This window comes from Anomaloglossus baeobatrachus, chromosome 5, assembly GCF_048569485.1.
Source record: "Anomaloglossus baeobatrachus isolate aAnoBae1 chromosome 5, aAnoBae1.hap1, whole genome shotgun sequence".
Lineage (NCBI taxonomy): Eukaryota > Metazoa > Chordata > Amphibia > Anura > Aromobatidae > Anomaloglossus > Anomaloglossus baeobatrachus.
In genome coordinates, this window is record NC_134357.1 from 215,800,517 (window position 1) to 215,817,363 (window position 16,847).

The 16,847-nt window shown below is 43.3% G+C and overlaps 1 protein-coding gene across 2 annotated transcripts in view; it reads left to right on the forward strand.

Moving 5' to 3' along the window:
* The window catches only part of MTG1 (mitochondrial ribosome associated GTPase 1), a 1,022,130-nt gene that overhangs the window by 224,113 nt on the left and 781,170 nt on the right, over positions 1-16,847 (forward strand). The window lies entirely within an intron of this gene.

Consider the following 16,847-nt stretch of genomic DNA (forward strand, 5'->3'; position numbering starts at 1 on the left):
GGTCATGTAGAAGTAGTCTATTGGTGTGACATACTGTCAACTTGTCAATTTCCTTTTGGGCAGGGATTTTATTTTTACCCTTATTTTTCCATGTGAAATCTTTTGAGATATGTTCTACTATGTGAAAACTGTTGCAAAGGGTGATTAAAGTAATCCATAATTCTAACACCACATTCTGTAAGAGATTACTGAAGTACCTTTCCTGCAGTCAGCACAAGTATTATTATTTAAAAGTTTGAAATCAGTTTTTTGATACCTGTGTGTCTGAGAAACCTCACATCTCAGCACATTAAAGGGAACCTGTCAGCAGAAATTTTGCACTAAACATAAAAGATTCCCCCTCTGCAGCTCCTGTGCTGCATTCTAGCAATGTTCCTGTTGTTCTTGTGCCCCCCTTTCTGACCAAAATAAAGACTTTATAAAGTGGTACCTTTTTGTATTCAGATACTGTAAGGCCTTGTGCGCACTAGGCGTTTTTGCTGCATTTTTAGCGGCGTTTTTTACCGCGTTTTTGTGCTGAAAACGCAGTGACATTGCTTCCCCAGCAATGTCTTTGGGTTTTCATAAGTGCTGTCCGCACACAGCGTTTTTTTGTAGCTGCGTTTTTGTGGTGACCACAAAAATGCAGCATGTCAATTATTTCTGTGTTTTTCACTGCGTTTTTCACCCATTGAGTTCAATGAGATGTTCAACAATGCAATGAAAAACGCATATAGCTGCGTTTCTATGACTAAAAATGCAGCTATAAATGCAAGGGGTGGGTACAGGAAGAGGATTCCTTCTGTTGGTAAACACAGAAGCATGAATCCTCCCGGTACCGCCACCGCCGCTTCCACAACCCGTCCTGTGCATGTCAGCTCCCGTGCTGCGTCATGTCTGGGCGGGAGGTGGAGGCAGCGGCGAAAACAAAAGTGAACAGTAGAAAAAAAAATGTCTTACTCACCTGTCTGCAGACTCCCGGTGCCATGCCGGCTCCCAGCTCCTGTCCCGGTACCGCCGCTCCGGCTGTGTGCAGTCTCCCCGGGGCACGTACGATGCTTGCAGGACCTGGCGATGGATCACCTGATGCAGTCACCTGACGCATCATCTGATCGTAATTCTCGCTGTGTCGCCAGCTTTGTAGCGCCCGGCCAACTTAACTTATCAGGTGATCCTGCCGTCAGGAGACTTCATCAGCTGATTACCGGCAGCTCCTGCAGCGATGGGACAGGATCAGACTCTCATCCGATCGCTCCCGGAGCTGCCGGTAATCAGCACATAAGTGAGTATTTTTTATTTTTTTTTCTACTGATGCATCAGCTGATTGTATAATCGGCTTTTATACAATCAGCTGATGTGTGATGTGATTCACATCCTAGAACCTGACACATCATCTGATCGCTTTACCTTCCAGCAAACCGATCAGATGATATTGGATCCGGATTGGACGGCGCGGGACCCTTGACCCAGGATTACTGCGGAGGGGGGCTTCTTTATTTCAATAAAGATGGAGCCACTAATTGTGTTGTGTTTTATTTCTAATAAAAATATTTTTCTGTGTGTTGTGTTTTTTTTTTTTTTTATCACTACTAGAAATTCATGGTGGCCATGTCTAATATTGGCGTGACACTGTATTTCGGGCTTAGAACCAGCTAATAATATACAGCTAGCCCTAACCCCATTATTACCCAGCGAGCCACCGTCACCAGGGCAGCTGGAAGAGTTGGTTACAGCGCCAGAAGATAGCGCTTCTATGAAAGCGCCATTTTCTGGGGTGCCTGCGGACTGCAATTCGCAGCGTGGATGCCCAGAAGGCTTGGGCACTCTGTACTGCGGATTCCAATCCCCAGCTGCCTAGTTGTACCTGGCTAGACTCAAAAATTGGGTGAAGCCCACGTCATTTTTTTTCTAATTCTTGAAATTCATGAAATAAAAAAAAAAAAAGGGCTTCCCTATATTTTTGATTCTCAGACGGGTACAAATAGGCAGCTGGGGGTTGGGGGCAGCCTGTACCTGCCTGCTGTACATGGCTAGCATACAAAAATATAGGAAAGCCCATGTCATTTTTTTTTTCTTTTTGGGCAAAAAACTCCTCCATACAGTCCTGGATGGAGGATGCTGAGCCTTGTAGTTCTGCAGCTGCTGTCTGCTCTCCTGCATACACTAGTTCTGCAGCTGTCTGCTCTCCTGCATACAATGAAGAACATATTGAAGAAGGAAATGACATCAGACCTTTTTTTTCCATCAACAATCTTTAATGGCATTGTGCACTGATTAAAAACGCAGTGAGCAAAAACGCAGCAAAAAACGCACCAAATCGCGGTAAAAACGCATGCGTTTTTGCCGCATTTTTTAGCCGCGGGTGCGTTTTTTCACAAAAACGCACCTAAAAACGCAACGTGAAAAAAATGCCTAGTGCGCACATACCCTAAATGGTACACGGGGGCGGGCTGACTGGTGTCCGTTATTCTGCCTCCTGCCGCTTTAGGCAGTCCCCCATTGCTCATTTCCATAGCGGTGGACGCCGCCCCGTGCTCCAGAGGTCCCCACGCATTCCCAGTGCCTATCTCTCGTGGATGAGCACTGTGCCCAGTGTCACTGCTGGTGACGTGTGTAAAGGCTTTAGATTATGGGCGGCGCTTTGATTTTCATTACCAAGTAACCGCCCATAATCGCGTGACCGCGCTTTCCCCCTCTGCCTCCTTCGTTCTGCGCAAGCGCGGGCCTGCTGACCCCACGTTACCTGTTTCCCATCTTGCTCTGAGGCAGGAAATAGATGGGAGGAGCGCGGAGCAGGACACCAACAATCAGGATTAGACGCAGGAGGCAGAGGAGGAAAGCGCGGTCACGCGATTATGGGCGGTTACTTTGTAATGAAAATCAAAGCGCCGCCCATAACCTAAAGCCTGCGCACACGTCACCAGCGGTGACACTGGGCACAGCGCTCATCCATGAGAGATAGGCACTGAGCATGCTCGGGGACCTCTGGAGCAAGGGGCGGTGTCCACAGCTATGGAAATGAGCGATGGGGGACGGCCTAAAGCGGCAGGAGGCAGAATAACGGACACCATGCAGCCTGCCCGCGTGTACCATTTACAGTATCTGAATACAAAAAGGTATCACTTTATAAAGTCTTTATTTTGGTCAGAAGGGGGGCACAAGAACAACAGGAACATTGCTAGAATGCAGCCCAGGAGCTGCAGAAGGGGAAACTTTTATTCTCTCTCTCTCTCTCTCTCTTTCTGTCTTTCTGTCTTTCTGTCTGTCTTTCTGTCTGTCTTTCTGTCTTTCTGTCTGTCTTTCTGTCTTTCTCTCTCTCTCTCTCTTTCTCTCTCTCTCTTTCGCTCTCTCTCTTTCTCTCTCTTTCTCTCTCTTTCTCTCTCTTTCTCTTTCTCTCTCTCTCTTTCTCTCTCTTTCTCTCTCTTTCTCTCTCTTTCTCCTCTCTTTCTCTCTCTTTCTCTCTCTCTCTCTCTCTCTTTCGCTCTCTTTCTCTCTCTTTCTCTCTTCCAGGATAGTTTTATAACTGCTTTCAATACCAAATAACCTTTGGCATGAAAAAGGTGGTTCGACGGACCCGTTTTTTTACAGGGATCCTTTACAACAGTTTTACCACAATCACATTTTTTCCATCATTCACACATTACAACTCATGGAAACAAAATGAAAGAGGCCTAATATATATATATATATATATATATATATATATATATATATATATATATACACACTTGGGTCCAGAAGTATTTGGACAGTGACACAAGTTTTGTTATTTTAGCTGTTAACAAAAACATGTTCAGAAATACAATTATATATATAATATGGGCTGAAAGTGCACACTCCCAGCTGCAATATGAAAGTTTTCACATCCAAATCGGAGAAAGGGTTTAGGAATCATAGCTCTGTAATGCATAGCCTTCTCTTTTTAAAGGGACCGAAAGTAATTGGACAAGGGACTCTAAGGGCTGCAATTAACTCTAAAGGCGTCTCCCTCGTTAACCTGTAATCAATGAAGTAGTTAAAAGGTCTGGGGTTGATTACAGGTGTGTGGTTTTGCATTTGGAAGCTGTTGCTGTGACCAGACAACATGCGGTCTAAGGAACTCTCAATTGAGGTGAAGCAGAACATCCTGAGGCTGAAAAAAAAGAAAAAATCCATCAGAGAGATAGCAGACATGCTTGGAGTAGCAAAATCAACAGTCGGGTACATTCTGAGAAAAAAGGAATTGACTGGTGAGCTTGGGAACTCAAAAAGGCCTGGGCGTCCACGGATGACAACAGTGGTGGATGATCGCCGCATACTTTCTTTGGTGAAGAAGAACCCGTTCACAACATCAACTGAAGTCCAGAACACTCTCAGTGAAGTAGGTGTATCTGTCTCTAAGTCAACAGTAAAGAGAAGACTCCATGAAAGTAAATACAAAGGGTTCACATCTAGATGCAAACCATTCATCAATTCCAAAAATAGACAGGCCAGAGTTAAATTTGCTGAAAAACACCTCATGAAGCCAGCTCAGTTCTGGAAAAGTATTCTATGGACAGATGAGACAAAGATCAACCTGTACCAGAATGATGGGAAGAAAAAAGTTTGGAGAAGAAAGGGAACGGCACATGATCCAAGGCACACCACATCCTCTGTAAAACATGATGGAGGCAACGTGATGGCATGGGCATGCATGGCTTTCAATGGCACTGGGTCACTTGTGTTTATTGATGACATAACAGCAGACAAGAGTAGCCGGATGAATTCTGAAGTGTACCGGGATATACTTTCAGCCCAGATTCAGCCAAATGCCGCAAAGTTGATCGGACGGCGCTTCATAGTACAGATGGACAATAACCCCAAGCATAGAGCCAAAGCTACCCAGGAGTTCATGAGTGCAAAAAAGTGGAACATTCTGCAATGGCCAAGTCAATCACCAGATCTTAACCCAATTGAGCATGCATTTCACTTGCTCAAATCCAGACTTAAGACGGAAAGACCCACAAACAAGCAAGACCTGAAGGCTGCGGCTGTAAAGGCCTGGCAAAGCATTAAGAAGGAGGAAACCAAGCGTTTGGTGATGTCCATGGGTTCCAGACTTAAGGCAGTGATTGCCTCCAAAGGATTCGCAACAAAATATTGAAAATAAAAATATTTTGTTTGGGTTTGGTTTATTTGTCCAATTACTTTTGACCTCCTAAAATGTGGAGTGTTTGTAAAGAAATGTGTACAATTCCTACAATTTCTATCAGATATTTTTGTTCAAACCTTCAAATTAAACATTACAATCTGCACTTGAATTCTGTTGTAGAGGTTTCATTTCAAATCCAATGTGGTGGCATGCAGAGCCCAACTCGCGAAAATTGTGTCACTGTCCAAATATTTCTGGACCTAACTGTATGTATGTATGTATATATTTATATATATACACGTGTGTGTGTGTGTGTGTGTGTGTATGTATGTATATATATATATATCTATATATATATATATCTATATATAGATATATATATATATATATATATAATATATATACACACACTGCTGAAAAAATTGAAGGGAACACTTAACCAACTGAATATAGCTGCGCGTTAATCAAATTTCTGAGAAATCAAACTGTCTACTTAGGAAGCAACACTGATTGAAAATCAATTTCACATGCTGTTGTGTAAATGGAATAGACATCAGATGGAAATTATTGGCAATTATCAAGACACGCTCAATAAAGGAGTGTTTCTCAGTACCAATGCTTTCTGGATGATGTTTTGGTTACTTTTGAATGTTGGTTGTGCTCTCACAATCGTGGTAGCATGAGACGGACTCTACAACCCACACAAGTAGCACAGGTAGTGCAGTTCATCCGGGATGGCACATCAGTGTGAGCTGTGGCAAGAAGGTTTGCTGTGTCTGTCAGCGTAGTGTCCAGAGGATGGAGGTGCTACCAGGAAACAGGCCAGTACACCAGGAGATGTGGAGGGGGCTGTAGGAGGACAACAACCAAGCAGCAGGACCGCTAACTCCGCCTTTGTGCAAGGAGGAACAGGAAGAGCACTGACAGAGCTCTGCAAAATAACCTCCAGCAGGCCACAAATGTGCATGTGTCTGCCCAAACTGTTAGAAACCAACTCCATGAGGATGGCATGCGGGCCCGACGTCCACAGGTGGGGGTTTTACTCACTGGCTAACACCGTGCAGGACGCTTTGCATTTGCCACAGAACACCAGTATTGGTAAATTCACAACAGGCGCCCTGTGCTCTTCATAGATGAAAGCAGGTTTACACTGAGCACATGTGACAGACGTGACAGAGTCTGGAGACACCGTGGAGCACGATCTGCTGCCTGCAACATCTGTCAGCATGACCGGTTTGGCAGTGGGTCAGTAATGGTGTGGGGTAGCATTACTTTGGTGGGCAGCTTAGCCCTCCATTTGCTCACCAGAGTTAACCTGACTGTCATTAGGTACCAAGATAAGATCCTCCGACCCCTTGTGACACCATATGCTGGTGCGGTTGGCCCTGGGTTCTTCCTAAAGCAGGACAATACCAGACCTCATGTGGCTGTAGTGTGTCAGCAGTTCCTGCAAGATGAAGGCATTAAAGCTATTGACTGGCCCGCCCATTCCCCAGACCTGAATCCGATTAAGTACATCTGGGACATCATGTCTCGCTTCATCCACCAACGTCACGTTGCACCACAGACTGTCCAGGAGTTGGTGGATGCTTTAGTCCAGTTCTGGGAGGAAATCTCTCAGGAAACCATGCGCAACCTCATCAGGAGCATGCCAAGGCATTGTAGGGAGGTCATACCGGCAAGTGGAGGCCACACACAATGCTGAGCCTCATTTTGACTTGGTTCCACTTTCATTTTCTGTGTCTTCAAACCCAGGCCTCCATTGGTTAAAACATTTGATTTCCATTGATGACTCTTCTGTGATGATTTTGTTGTGAGCACATTCAAGTTTGTACAGAACAAAGTATTCAATGGGAATATTTCATTCATTCTTTCAGATCTAGGGTGTGTTATTTGAGTGTTCCCTTTAATTCTTTGAGCAATGTGTGTGTGTGTGTGTGTGTGTGTGTGTGTGTGTGTGTGTGTGTGTGTGTGTGTGTGTGTATATATATATTAACTATTTTAAAAGAACTTTCAGATATACAGTACAGACCAAAAGTTTGGAAACACCTTCTTATTCAAAGAGTTTTCTTTATTTTCATGACTGAAAATTGTAGATTCACATTGAAGGCATCAAAACTATAAATTAACACATGTGGAATGAAATACTTAACAAAAAAGTGTGAAACAACTGAAAACATGTCTTATATTCTAGGTTCTTCAAAGTAGCCACCTTTTGCTTTGATTACTGCTTTGCACACTCTTGGCATTCTCTTGATGAGCTTCAAGACGTAGTCACCGGAAATGGTTTTCACTTCACAGGTGTGCCCTGTCAGGTTTAATAAGTGGGATTTCTTGCCTTATAAATGGGGTTGGGACCATCAGCTGTGTTGTGCAGAAGTCTGGTGGATAGACAGCTGATAGTCCTACTGAATAGACTGTTAGAATTTGTATTATGGCAAGAAAAAAGCAGCTAAGTAAAGAAAAACGAGTGGCCATCATTACTTTATGAAATGAAGGTCAGTCAGTCCGAAATATTGGGAAAGCTTTGAAAGTGTCCCCAAGTGCAGTGGCAAAAAAGATCAAATGCTACTTTGAAGAACTTAGCATATATTCAGTTGTTTCCCACTTTTTTGTTAAATATTTCATTCCACATGTGTTAATTCATAGTTTTGATGCCTTCAATGTGAATCTGCAATTTTCAGAATATGAAAATAAAGAAAACTCTTTGAATGAGGTGTGTCCAAACTTTTGCTCTGTACTGTACATGGAAATTAAAAGTATTAACCTCGGTCTTGTAATCTACTAGTGATAATGATTTCTTTTATGATTGAATGTGGAGTCATTGGACCTAATGAAGTCTCCATAGGGAATAGCTTGGATTGTGTGAGATAGATGACAAGTGGTGGCAAACAATGTAGTGTTACCTTAAAAATATTTCCTATGTACTGATGTTTCAACTATTCCTTTTGAAGAAATCCCTGTGAGCAAAATATCCAAAAATGACACTTTATTACTTAAAGGGCGAAGATTTAAATTTTAGTCATTAGTATTTAAATAGTTAACAAATTCTGGTAAGGCAAATACATCTCCAGACCACTCAATAAAGTGGTTGTCTGCATATGGGTCCTACCATATTAAATTTGAAAACAAAAATGGATTATTATTGTTGAAAACTAATATTTCTTTTCACCATGGCATCAATAAAATTGCAAGGAAAGGAGAGAATTTTGACCCATCAGGCCTGAATTTGTAAAAATAAGAAATCCGAATTAAACCTCAATAAATTCTGGCTCAACAAATAATGAAGAACTGATGGATTAAAATATTTCAATTTTTGTGTGTAATTGCTGTATGGATTAGGATGATATTGTATCACTGTCATAGCCAATTTGTCTGGAATGGCTGAATATAAATAAAATCACAAGTAAAAAATAAATATTCTTTTTTTCAATATAATGAGTCAAAACGGTGAAGGAAACTGGAACTGTCCTTCAAATATCTTGATATTATAATGACAAGCCGCAGTTGTAAATGGCTATAAAGCCATTCAGTAAAACTTGCATTACTTAATTGCATTACTTAATTGAACCTATTCCAAAAATAATAGGCTGTAGAGGGGGTGAAAACAATGTGTTTTGGGTAAACCATGAAAAATGGGAATAGTAAGGTGAACAGGTAATTTTAATACCAGTGGAACTGGACAGAGAAAAGATTGGAGATATAGACAATTCCATAGATATTAAATTGCTTAATTAGTAAAAAATTACACACAATATTTTCATGATAATAAGATGGTGGTATGAAATCATCTGAGTGAAGCAATAGAGTAAGAGATTAGTCAGACAAGAGGAGGGTGCGGAAGAAAAGCAAGACATAGACTTTTACTGACTATATTATCTATTGAGATCTGAGAAGAGATGAATTTTAACTCTTTAAAAAAAAAAACCAAAAACCTCTTGACCAGAGATGGGCGGACACGAACTGTAAAAATCCGGATCCATGCGGTTTCAAAGTTGCCCAGGTGCCGGGCCCTGGATTCTGGCTTTTTGATCTAGCACCCAAGAAATTAAAAACAAAATAAGACTTCCGGGTTCTGCGCTCGAATGGAAGGCAGCATGTGAGAAGAGCTCCTGCTTCTTTATCAAGCCCCTGCAGTCCCAAGCACACAAACCTGCTGATAAGAGGTGGGAAAGAGGAGATAAGACAGTGTGCATGCCCCTCAGACATAATGGAGAGGTATGTGCACAAGAACGGGACAGCAGGACAGGGATCTTCCCCAGCCCAACAAAGGAGCAGCCGGGCTAATGCTAAAATGGCTCCAGAGGTGACCAAGCCCAGGAAAAGCAATAAACCTGGTAATCAGCTTACCCAGCAGGAGGGAGGGGGTGAGCAGGAGATGAGCACTGCAGGTCTCAGCATTTCTTACAAGTCCCTAGCTGATGAGGTGGTAAAGATGTTAACCCCCAAGCTTCAGGAAATGCTGGAGCAGACAGTGTCTGATGCCCTGAAGCAAATGCAGTAAGCCATCTCACAGCAATCAGAAAGACTGGCTACAGTGGAGAATAGACTCAGCACTGCAGAGGATGAGCTGGAAGAGGTGCAGGCCGAGCTGCAAAGAGTCACCAGGCTGAACCAGCAACTTGCAGATAAAATTGATGATCTCGAGAATCTCTCCAGACGAAACAACTTAAGAATCATCGGGCTCCCAGAAACTATCACCCCTCACCAGCTAATGGGGATATGCATGGAGGACATACCTCACGCTCTGGGGATTGCTGATACACTCAAGGCTGAAAGGGCACACAGAGTGGGACCCCCAGCCCAGCACTCAAGTGCAAACACACCTCCAAGACCCAGACCAGTGATTGTCAGATATTTGAACTTTGTGGATAAAACTAACATCTTACAGGCATTTCGGAAGAAGACATCCCCCATGGTGGTAAGGGGACATAAGATTCTGATATTCAGTGACTATTCGGCAAAGGTCACAAAGAAAAGAAGAGCCTTCAGTGATGTCTGCACAGAGCTTTTCAGAAAGAAGATAAAATTTGCTTTTCAATTCCCGGCCATCCTTAAAATCTTTGCCCCAGGAGGAGGTACAGAGACATTCATGGCCCCTGATCAGGCAAGACGCTATGTGGACAAGACTTTTGCAAAATCGTCGCCTCTGGCGAAGAGTGGGGATGCTACTCCCCAGAGGGGGTGAGGAAATAAAATAGCCCATACAGGGGCAAAATTGCTAATGTTTAATGTGGAGTATTGATGCTGTTTGTAAAGGAGCGATGGGGGAGGGGGATGTGTATGGGGGTCTGGAGTTCATGATGTGGGCCTGAAAGCGTTAACTCTACCATAACCCAGACACCCACAGTCCCTCTCCATACCCCCGCTTTTCCCCTTTTTTTTTTCTCTTCTTTTTCTTTCTTCCTCTGTCCTCCTTCTTTCCCTGTCTTGCCCAACCCCATTATTATCCCATCACCCAAACGCACCCCCCTCCAACACATAACTGCATCCCTCTACCCCCATACCCACACTCCCCTCCCACTCCCTCCAACTACACTCCCCCACCCACAAACTACTTTCCACCCCCTCCCACCCACACCCCCTTTGCCACCCACAAACAAACCCTCTCCTGCCCCCCCCCGACTACACACTTTCTCCCACCCACAAACTACCTCCCACCCCATCCATCCCAATCATCTCCCCCATCCCATTCACACCTCTCCCCATTTACGACCCTTCTCCTTCCCATAACCATCCTCTGGACCCCTCCTCCATTCTTCCCTCCTTTCTTCCTCTTGTTTCCTTTTTCTTTCTTTTCTTTTCCTTCATCTCTCCTGGGAATGAGCCTCTATATACTGGGTCGAGGTTCAACCTACTTTCAGTCCTCAGGGCTTGGGGATACTTGTATATATTTCTGAAGCTATGTTTAGCATGCTTTTAAGTGAAGTGTGGAAGCTCAAGAAAGAGAACATATTTTGAGGAGCGAAAGAGGGATCAGTAGGAGTCCCTACATACATGCGGGAAAAAAGTGAAGTCCGCAACTGTGTTTTCCTACAAAGGATATAGGATAGCGGTGTTATTTTCTTGGTTTAATTGACTTTTTTTTTTTTTTTTTGCACCACCAGAGGGAGACGCGGTGGACAGGTTTTAAGAACATTTTAGTTAAGATAGGATAAGAAGTAAGATTTCAAGTAATATATAAGGATGCGAATTGTGTCATGGAACGTTAAAGGCCTGCAGTCGCCACACAAAAGACGAATGATATTGAGGCACTTAAAGAAGCTTAAAGTAGACATTGCCCTACTTCAGGAGACCCATTTGAAAAATCAAGATTTCACCAGAATGGGCAAAATGTGGGTGGGAGAAGTGATGGGATCCTCAGCCCAAAATAATAAAGCAGGTGTGTTACTACTACTCCATAAGCAGGCAAATTGTAAGGTAATAACACAGGAAAATGATGGAGATGGGAGAATACAAAAAGCTTTGCTTGATACCCCATGTGGACGACTCAAAATCTATAATGTATATGCACCAAATGAGAGTAATAAGATTTTCTTCCAGGAGTTGGAGAGGCAGGTTTTGGAGGACCCTGAGAGGAACATAATAATAGGAGGGGATCTTAATACGGTAATGAACGTCAGAGAAGATAGGTCGGGCACAGGACACAAACGCATGGTAGCCAGGACACATGACAGGGTGCTCAATCTATTCACAGAACATACTAGTGTAATAGATGCTTGGCGAAACTCACACCCGGCAGACCGAGAGTACACTCATTTCTCCCACGTCCATAGCACATGGTCCAGAATAGATTATTTTCTACTAACACAGGGTCTACTCAACAAAATGAGGAGGATCGACATACAAGATCTGGTGATATCAGATCACGCCCCATTACTCCTAGACCTAGAAGAAACCTACCCCAAGGGAACAGACATACTGTGGAGATTCCCTTCACACTTAGCCCAGGACGAGAACTTCCAAAAACTGGTGAAAATGTGGTGGCAGGAATATACATGGGATAATAAGGCGCATGAGGAGAACTCCCATTTATACTGGGACGCAGCTAAGGCAGTACTAAGGGAAAGAATAATGGGATATGTGAAAGCATTGCGAAACAAAACAACTAAAGCATACACTGAAGCCAGCAGAAGAACCAGAGACGCATACACAAACTACATTAATAATCCATCTATTGGTAATAGGAACAAGTGGATAAAAGAGAGAGCAGAATTTGACTTGTGGGTGGACAGGGCAGAGAGGATGAGGGGCCAGAGAATTGCATCACATTATTTTAGATTCGGGAACAAGGCAGGTTCGCTTCTGGCACGAATGGCAAAGGGAATAACTCCTTTAACATCCATAACTCATTTGAGGGACCCATCTGGGGCTAGCCACAATGACCCAAAGAAAGTCAATGACATATTTGGAGAATTCTACAAAAAAACTATATGAACAAGGGCCAGCAAATGACACAGAAGGAGGAAACTTCCTAAACAATCTGTCATTACCCACAATTACGGAGTCGGACATGGAAATGTTAAATGCCCCAATAAACGAGGAGGAAGTGAGAACAGTTGTGAAAAACCTTAAAAATAACAAGGCCCCAGGCCCCGATGGGATGACGGGGGAATTTTATAAAATACTACAGGAAGATGTTATGCCCACTTTGGTAAAAGTTTTCAACTACACTCTCCAAAATAAAATTCTACTACAGTCTGGCCATATGGCGTATATAAAGGTAATACACAAACAAGGAAAAGACCCCTCGGACCCTTCATCATACAGGCCCATATCGCTGATAAATCAAGACATTAAAATAATCTCTAAAATCCTGGCAGACCGGCTAGCATTGATCCTCCCATCGATAGTAGGACCACATCAAGTGGGGTTCGTTAAAAATAGGTCAGCAGTATTCAACATTCGCACAGTGTTGGCGGTACTAGATGGAACAAAAAGACCGGGCCTGATAAAGGGGAACCCTGCGTTATTGGCCTTAGACGCGGAAAAGGCCTTTGACAATGTAAATTGGCATTGGTTAGGGCTAGTATTAGATAAATTTGGCATAATGGGTACTTTTCGGAACTATATGGAGGCACTTTACGCTACGCCTGAAGCTAGAATTTCCACAATGGGCTTTCTGTCAAAATCTTTTCAGCTACAGAAGGGGACTAGGCAGGGGTGCCCCCTGTCCCCTCTTCTGTTTGACTTGGCCCTTGAACCACTAGCCCAATACTTAATAAAATCAGAAGATTTCTCAGGAATCAAGGTGGGGAATAGTGAGATAAAACTAACCTGCTTTGCAGACGATATGCTTTTATTTATGTCAGACCCAGACAACCATCTGAAGAAGGTAAAAGACAAACTGGCGTACTTTGGCTCCTTTTCAGGCTACAGGATAAATATCAGTAAAAGTCAGATTCTATATTTGACACCCCTGGGAAATAGGCAAGGTGAGGAAATAGAAGTAGCCATAGCCCCGCACTACATCACTTATTTAGGAATTAAAATAGGCAGAGACTCAATGTCATTATATAGACTTAACTATCCACACCTAATTGAAAAAATAACTAAAGAGCTAGACAGGTGGAAAAATCTTTCCCTGTCCCTGTTTGGCAGAGCACATCTGATAAAGATGATCAGCTTCTCCCGCTTGCTCTATCCTCTACAAACTATTCCCTTACTGCTGAAACACACCCATATCAACAAGTTGCAAAAAGCGTTTGTAAAATTTTTATGGCAGGGAAAGAGACCAAGAGTATCCTACTCAAAGCTGTGTCTACAGAAAAAAGACGGAGGGGTACAAATGCCCATGATTAGATTGTACAACTTAGCGGCACTTGCCAGACATATAAAAGACTGGATCAATGGGACAACCTTCTTTTCTAACGTTCAGCTGGAGAGGGAGCTAACAAGCCCTTTTAACTTGGTAGCGGTATTACATATGAAGCTAGATAAAATACCAACGTACGTGAAACAGAGCTGTTTAATAAAGGACACGGTGGGGGCCTGGAGAGCACTGAGAAAACTGTATAGACTCCCTTATTGTCTTTCAAAATTTACCCCGTTGTGGGAGGATCCAAATTTTATTCAAGGGTCTCAAAACAAATTATTTCAAGGATGGAAGCAGAGGGGGATACGGAGGTTGGGTGATTTACTGAAAACAGAGGAGGGGAGAGTTCTGAGCTGGGCGGAGGTATCGGAAAAATTTAACATGGAAAATCACCATTACCTACAATATTTACAAATAACAACACATTACACATCAGTGGTAAAAGAGGTCGGGAAGGCTGAGAAGAAGGGGAGTTTTGATGTATTGATTGGTCAGGGAGCTGGACATGAATCCCTTTCGATCATATACCAATGATTGAGAGATCAAGTACAGGGCCCCTGGAAAGAGCAAATATTTAAAACCTGGGAGACTGCTCTGGGCGATCCGGACATCTATGATAAAATTCTAAGGGGGTTGGAATCTGTTAAGAAAGTAATGATAAATGAACAATGGAGGGAGATGCAATTTAAGCTAGTACACAACGCAACATACGCCTTTAATATACCACATAGCAGCTCACCAGTGCATTTCTTGGACCATTGCCCTAAATGTGGACTCCATAAAGCAAAACTGTTTCACTGCATATGGGAATGCCCACAGGTGAGGGGGGTATGGGAGGAAGCGGCGGCGTACATATTGAGGATTTGGAAAGTAGTTATACCCGTCACCCCTCAGGCCTGTTTGTTTCATTGTATAGAAGCCCCTACAGAAACTGACAGAGCAAGTGCTCACATTCCAGGTGTAATACACGTAGTATTGCTTGTAGTCAAGAAATGCCTACTTAGGAATTGGCTGATAAGACAGACACCGAGAAATACAGAAATAGTTGATACCCTAAAAACAATAATGATGTACGACAAACTGGATTCGGAGAAACATAAGGAGAAGTCCACTAAAAGATTCTTCAAAAAATGGAGAACATTTATTGAGCAAAGCTTCACACAGACGGAAATCACCCAAAAGATAATTCTATGGAGATGAAATTGTTGTGACAATGAAAAAGAAAATGATGTAACAGAAGCATTGTACAATCCGGAGAAATTTTATGGAATGTAACAACATGTTCTCTTGTTGATGATATGTGCTTGCTGACATCAAATAAAATATGTTTAAAAAAAAATAAAAAAAATAAAATAAAAGAAAAGTAAAGAGAATAAGAAAGAAGCAAGCATTTCATACTTCCCAAGGGTCCGGATCGACTGTAAACTGCTCCAGCGCGGCTGTCACACTGCTCCTGCAGCCTCCACTCATCATTGCTCATACATATGTACTGCTTTCCCTGCCTGACAGCCTGGCCTCTGGGATTGGTTGCAGTCAGACGTTTCCCCAGCCTGTGTGACAGTGTCTGCCCTGCAACCAGTCAACGCTCAACGCAGCTCATTCATTCTCTGCACTCACAGCGGGCAATCGTGCTCTATACGCACTGTCAATGAGACATAGCAGAGCTGAAATCACTGTGGGACCTCATGTGGATTACGTCGGACCTGCAGGGGTGTGTTGGGGTTAATAAAGTAGTGAAAGAAGGTGCTTTTTTGTATTTTATTCCAAAGGATTTTTTCGGTGTCTGTGTTTACTTTCACTTACAGATTAATGATGCAGGTGTCTTAGAAGGCTGCCAGCACTAATGTAGGACTTAGTAGCAGTTGTGGGCTGTTATTAACCCCTCATTACCCCAATTGCCACCGCATCAGGGCAATCGGGAAGAACCAGGTAAAGCCGGTTTCACACTTCCGGCTTTTCGCCGGTTTGCCGGATTCGACACACGCCAGTACATTGTATACAGTACAATGGTAGCACCGCAACTTCCGGGTCACATGCTCCAGTCACATGACAGCATGTGACCGGCGCTTGTCGCACTGCCATTGTACTGTATAAACTGTAGTGGCATGCGCCGAATCTGGCAAACCGGCAAAAAGCCAGATGTGTGAAACTAGCCTAAAGCGCTGAGCTTGTCGCATCTAATGGATCTAATGAGAATAATCCCCAGCTGTTGGTCTTTATCATGACTGGGTATCAAAATTTGGGAGTACCGCATGTCAGTTTTTTAAATTATTTACCATATTTTTCGGACTATAAGATGCACCAGACCATAAGACGCACTCTGGTTTTAGAGGAGGAAAGTAGGAAAATAAAATTTTAAGCAAAAAATGTGGTCATGACACACTGTTATGGGGCGAGGATCTGCTGCTGACACTGTTATGGGGGTAATGTCCCCAAATTCTCTACTAAGGTACTCCATCCTGGTAATGATCCTCCTGTCTTTTATATAATCCCCATCCTTGTATATATATGTCCCTCATCATGGTATAGCCCCCATCCTGCTACATAGCGCCATCCAGGTATATGCCCTCATCCTGCTATATACCTCCATCCAGCTATATACTGCCATCCTGTTATAGCCCTCATCCTGCTGTATACCCCCATCCTGCTATATACCCCCATCCTGCTATATACCCCAATCCTGGTATACGACCTGCATCATGTGGCACACAAAAAAATAAACGTTTATAATCACCTTTCCTCACTCCAGCAGCATCACTTGTCCTCCTGTCCGTGTCAGCAGCTGTGCCGCTGACCTGTGTGGAGCCGTCACTGTTCCCCTGCAGCATCCCGATGACTTCCTGTCTGCTGGCCCGCTGATGTGTGTGGAGAGCGGTACGCATAGCGATGACGTCATCGCTGTGTGCACCGGTAGTCTCCACACACAGCAGCTGGCCAGCAGAC